Source organism: Anser cygnoides, chromosome 3, assembly GCF_040182565.1.
Source record: "Anser cygnoides isolate HZ-2024a breed goose chromosome 3, Taihu_goose_T2T_genome, whole genome shotgun sequence".
Classification (NCBI taxonomy): domain Eukaryota; kingdom Metazoa; phylum Chordata; class Aves; order Anseriformes; family Anatidae; genus Anser; species Anser cygnoides.
Window position 1 is genome coordinate 110,266,696 of NC_089875.1, and position 6,840 is coordinate 110,273,535.

Consider the following 6,840-nt stretch of genomic DNA (forward strand, 5'->3'; position numbering starts at 1 on the left):
GAAATTCTTCTCTGTGATGGTGGTGAGGCACAGAAACACTTCCCTGGAGGTGTTTAGGCCAGGTTGGATGGGACCTTGAGGAACCTGATCAAGTGGAAGGTGTCCATGCCCACAGCAGGGGGATTGGAACAAGATGATCTTTTAGGGTCCCATCCAACCCAAACCATTCTATGATTCTATGACTAAAAATGGAAAGTATCTATGGACACTGCTGCCCTAGAAGAATCTCCCTACTTTTACCTCCTCTCCAGAAAACACACACACACAGAAAAAAATATTTTCCCAGTTATTCTAACATCTTAAGTATCTTTGTTTTCAGAAACTGATATATCCAGAAAAAGTCCATCATTACTGTCAAAAAATATGTTGATCTGTAAGCTTTACTTCTTCAACTAGGATATGTTATTAAGGCAATAACTGAAATGTTATTATGCCATATGCTTGAAATAATGATGGTGGATAATAGATCTTGATCACATCTGTGTAGGATCCATTTCAAAGAATGACATTTATTGCAACACATAAGGAGGCACCTAAAATCTAGACTGCTTGGAATATGGGTGGAAAGCACTCAAGCAGAAGAGAGCCAATGGTAGCTATTTTGTTCTTTCAGCCAGGAGAAAACAAAAAATAGAGATAGAAAAGTATCTGAAACTATGCATCTGTCTCTGTCTTAAGCTTTGACATCCACTGTATATGCATAGTTGATGTTAGCTCCTCAGTTAAACCAGAATGCAGACCCCTGCTATCTGTTCATTTCTGAGCAGGTACAAAATTGGTTAGCTGCCAATAACTGGAACAGAAGAAAACCCTTCTTAGTTTAAGGGAGCTAAATTCAGGCCTCATCTACTGTGAAAAGATAGCTTATAGGTACACTAGATTGAGTCATTCACCACTCCTCAAATAGTTAACACAGTAACCACAAGTGTGGGACCAAAACTATGGAAAGTAAGACAAAGTATGTCAGCGTTTTCTGTTCTGCTGCTGTGGATTGCTTCTGCATTTCAATTTAAAAAGACAAATGCACAAAACGAAACAGTGTAGGGAGCAGTCTGCTCTCTTCCACCAGTGTTTAAGTCACTGGACTACAAAATTATGTTTGTTTTTTTTTTTCTTTTCTTTTTTTTCTACCTGTTCTTTCTACAACATCTTGGCTGTTACATCCTTTGCTGCAGACGTCTATTTTCAAGGGTAAGGGGAAAAATGGAAGTTATAGTTTTCTGTATGTAAGTTTAAATTATATATACCCTATTACGTGTGCAAAATCTTTAATGAATCAACTGTTCTGTAACCTCCTTTTGTCATGTTTCACATGAAACAGTGTTTCACAGTGAAAGCAATTTTGACTTTTATATTTTATACTGAACTCAATTCTCTCAGATATTGTTAAGGATTAGAGCATATTTAAGAGACTTCCAACGTCTAAACAGATTCAGAGCTTTAAATTAGACTGCTGTCCTTAATTTAGAGGTCTATATTCTATTTCAGAAACACAAATTCTATTTCGGAGCTTTCCCTAGAAACTCATTCTTAAACTGTGACTAAGAGGTATGAAACTACATGTTATTTATGGCCTTAAATGTACTATCTTGGTTTTGGCAGAGCTGAGAACCTTCTCTCGAGTGTCACTAGAATTTTCTGTCACACTGCACCTCAGAAAAATCAAATCTCTTTTGATTACTACTTCATTGAAAATTTAGAATTTTTAACTATCAGAAATACAAAATAGACATTTTGGCCTCAGAGCTCCTAGTGCTCAAATTCTTAGCTAGTGCCAATGATGATTTACACCAGCTGACACTCCTGCTACAGATAGCCAACTGATCACTTTGGGAACTTTAAGTGACCATTTAAGCATTTAACCTTAGACATATAAGTTTGCAATTCAGGTCTTAACAGCTTTGTACTCATCTCCATAAGAGGAACACCTCCCTTAAGAAGATTTCACATGTTATCAGGTCTGTTTTTCATTTAATCAACAAGTAGCATAGCAACTGCCTTGTCTCTTATTAGCTGTGAGAGCTTAAGTAGATACTTCAAAGCCCCTCTTGAAATTATAATGAAAAACAATTTCTAACTGAGAACAGTAGAAACATTTGCTTTATGTTCCCACGGCACCAGAGAAGAAAGAAGAGCACAGTGAAGCTGAAGAGTAATGTGTTGACAGAGAGAGAGGCTGAAGGCTAGGAAGGCATCTAAAACAATAAACATTGCATGTCATGCCATCAAAATATTTCAGAGGGCAAAGCAGTTCAGGAAAACAGCCTGCTTTTGCAGAGTTACATTTTATTTTTCAGATGCTATTTACTACAGTAAAATTATAGTGGGTGTCCAATAACTTTCCATTGTAGGAAATGGCCAGCAATCAAGCTGTATTTTTACCCCAAAGGCTACAAGAAACAGCTATTTAAATATTGAAAAGTATATTTGAAAAAGAGCCTTTCTCACTGCAGGTGTTTGAGTACTATTGTTTTGCTTGCACATTCATATTTTATACATCCTGCAAGAATTGCTTTATTTCCGGATGTGCTCAGAATTTTCATATTTCCTTCTCCTAATTCCTGTCCACTTCTGTTGTGCTATTGTAGAGTCACAGAGGGAAAAGACTGCTTAAAACAGATTTATGCTCAGTCCTCCAACTAGAACTCACAGGGCACCAGTGTGGGCTATGGCAGAGATGACTATAGGACTTGAGGCAGCAAATGCTGTCATAACTTCAGTCAAAACTAGGGTGACGGAAGTGAAGACCTGAAGACACTAATGCAACACCCAAAAGAGTGAGGCAAACATCATCCAGGATCTATTTACTGAGCGCATCAGTGCTGCAGGTTCCTACTGAATGGAATTTAAAGATGAAGCCCTGAAGGTGCAGCAGTGTCCAACCTATATTCATGAGACATCTACTACAACACCCACCACTAACTGAGGAAACTGGTGCTTATTCCTTCCTACGCAAACAGAACTGGCATATCCAACCTTTCATATATTCTTGGCATATTTTGCCTTTCCAGATTATTCATTCATGAGTCTACACTCCAAATTTCTCCTTGGTTCTTTGCCACCTTATTCTGATTTCGAATGAAATTCTAAATTTCCCAAAGACACAGATCTAAACAGGCCACCAATTAATCAGCAGGTATATTTAATAATTACTAACTTTTACGCTAGTGTCTTGGATGATGTAAGTCTGGAAAGTGTATCCATTTTTCATATCTTGGACCACAAATCCATGTTGTTCTTTTTATTTATTTATTTAATAACTGCTACATTCTAAATTCTTAACTTTAGCACTTTCCAAACCCAGCCAAAAAATTTTCTTTTTTTTTTTTTTCCTCCTGGGTCCCACCACTTTTGAAGAGTTATTTCATTATTTCTATATTCCACTCACAAAATTCTATATAAAACTTCATTAGCACATTTCTTTCTTCATTCTCTATTTCACAAGCTCAGTTGCTGAAGTATTCATTTGTGCTGATAACTGGGCAAGCTGTTCCCAGGTCTGGAGCCAATCTGTAGGTCAGCCAGTTGGAGCAGTGACAGAAACACTGAACTGCATATCACCCCCCAGGGGCCAGCAGCTCTCCTCTCAAAATGTGTTAATTCTTTTCTCATGTTCTGCTGGCCAGTGGCCTTTAACTTGATGTCCACTCCTTCATTTTCTGAGTTGGAAATTGCCTTTTGGTTTTGCAATGATTATGTCTGAGTACCAAAGCTCTAAAGCTACACTGAAAATGCAAATGTTCTGTGACAAGATCTTACTACAGAATCTATATGTATATATTCATTAAAGATAAGGGTAAAGTAAATAAACAACATAACTTTTAGTAACATTTAAACATTCAGGACTGATTAAGTCTGCAAATTTAAGAACTCAGAGCTGAAGCCTTTAATTTTTTTTTTTTTTTTTTTTTTACTTGAGCATTACATTGAAAGGAAAGCATTACACCATAATTTCAAAGACTCTTCTAAAGCTAAGTGTGATGCAGATGGTTGGAGGAATAAATGAAAATACATCATTCTGCAATTCCAACACCTTTTGATTTAAATGGTTTAAGTCAAAAAATCAAGGTTAATTCTTGCTTTGGGCAAGACAGCAGCCTAGCATACAGTGCTGTACAGCACAGTATGGCTACAATTTAAAGCAATGAAGGGCTACAATTTAAAACAATTAAATTAACAAAAATTTAAAAAGAAGACATACCCATGACAGAGGTGTTTAGCTAGTGTAGGTACAAGAATACACTGATACTGTGATCTCATGTAACCCAACACGTAGGTGAGTTTTTGCTGGAATAAACTCCTCAAGAAGTTATAACAATATAAATGATAATATAAACTTGTTCTTATAGTGTATCATGAATAGCTTTCCAACAGAAATATTAAGGAATATATCTTGGATGACCTCTGTGTAGAGGAGGAGAGTGGTAAATTTTCCCAGTCCCACTGCAGAGAACTGGGAAATATGCTTACTGAAAATGTCCTGAGTCAGCTTAAAGGCTTCCTTTCAGAGCCTGTCATTAATGATCCAACAATTTTTTCCTAAAGCAAGGGGTAATTTATTCTCCACAAAAGTAACACAGTGTTACAAGGGAAAGGGTTAATATAACATCTACATATAAGGAGAGGAGTTGCTGAAATAAAAATCTATAGAAAGCTTCTATCTTCTACATGAGATCTTTTGCATATTGCTCCATTTTGATACATTAGGCTCTAGGATTTGCTTGGTTTGAGCAAAACCAATGTATCTCTCAGAGAGACTTCAGAGAGACTATTTAAATTCTTCTCCTCCATCTTTACCAATTTGATCTCCCCAGTCTTTATCCTCGGGAAGACAACCCACTGAGCTCACAAAACAGCAGAAGTAATACACCACAGGTGCTGGGGAGTGGCTATTTTAGCTGCTGTCCATCCTCCTGATCACCCAGATATGGAATTTGGATAGTAAATGCATGACCTTCTTAACATTTCTCATCAAGCAGTGCCCATAGATCATTATAAATGGTTTACAGCCTGCCACCCCAGTATTGTTCATTGAGTGCCATTAGTGTGGTTGGCACTGCAAAGCAAGCAGTAGGAGATGTGGATATCATCCCAAAGGGAAAACACTCTCACGTCCATCAGAGAAAACACTGTGGAGACATGTTGCTGCCGTACTGCCCTTGCACTTGGGAAAGAACAATGCCATCTATGTAAGCTGAGTCTGAAAAAAAATGATTTGCATACTGCATTTTGCACTTTTAAAGCCAAATTCTCACCTTCTGCATAGAATAGCTGTTAATAGAAGGAGAGGTTATCTGGTATTCCTATGGCTATTCCCATGCATTTCATTTCACTGTTTGTGCTGCATCTGTTTGTTTCTGCCACCTCCTGTCTTTTACTTTAAGATCCTTAAAATTATCAGGCACAGTATTTTCATTGTGTTTTTGCACCACACACAGCCCAAGGAGCATGATCCTTGAAGCACTGTGAAGTCTGCAGCACTTTTTGGAGCTGTTAAAGGTCAAGACAATGGTGCCTATATCAGACACATGGCCAGAGATCGTACGGAAGCCAGGGCCCCTGCCCACAGACCTACTCCACTTGCTTGGGACAAGAGACAGGCCATGATGGAGTCTGGGCTGTAGTGCAAACTATCATGACAAGAGGGACTTCAGGTGAGGTTTCATACTCGGTATGAGCTAAACTATATTTGTGCTTGAAGGCTAATCCTGCTTCCTCCCTACCCTGACTTCTTGTTCCCACCTAATCTCTTGTGCTAGTTGCAAGTGCTGTTACAAAATGATCTTCATTCCTTGTTTCAAACATTGTTTTCACCTACAATAAACATCAAATGTAGAAAAGTCATTTCAATGCCTTAGTTTCTGTAAACTGAAACCCATGGAGCGAAATACATTATTCTGGACTGACACCAGTATGGCTGATAGCATGTGGGAACAGAATGAGCCTATTGCATTAACTATTTTCAGGTCAAGTCTTGCCTATTTAAATTGATCTAATGTATGTATCCTTGAACAAATTCTACATTTCTTTAGCCTGTGCAACTTCAGGACCCATGGCTGGGGTTTGTAAGATGTAATTCAAGTAGATTCTGAAACTGATTTTCTTATGCAGGTAACTCTTCAGATATTTTCCAAAGAAATTTTATCAGAAGTCTTTCAATTCTTATACCATTTTATCTAGAAAGAGGGAAGATATTTCTTCCAATATTTACTGTATTCAATTTTGAAGATCCTTAATGGGAGAGCACTAACCTACATCCCAAAATAATTCCACAGAAACACACAGAACACTGCCTGCAGCAGGTTCCTCTAGTTAACCCAATTTACAGTAATAGTCCCTGAAATAAATTGTACTGGTGATGTATACAGCACAAGCATACACTAACTAAAAAAGTGCTGAAGAAGTAGGATTTTTAGGGTCATTTTTACCAGGAAATTATTTCAATACCACTCTTTAAATTCATTTTTTCCCCAGAACAAAGGCCTTTAAATTAAAGATCCTTTATACTGTTATCAGATACAAGAAGTGATTCTACAAGAAATAGAGTCCTGAAGGTTTATTGTTTCAGCAGTGGGCAGGAGGGTTATAGACAGGTTAAGATACTGATTATAGAATCCCTGTATAAATCTGAATTTAAAAGAGCATATTCCTGAATAAGGAGCCTTGTCTCTCCTGAGAAGTTCAGTCACTTGTATTGTTCTGCTGCTCTTGAAATACAACCTGTTCTGCACTTCCACACTAGCCAGGCTGAATCAGGGTCAGGACAATCTTTAATCCTTGACCCAAACTAGTTTACCAGCACACAGATATAGCTGCAGTGCTTTCTGGGCTTCTAGCCTG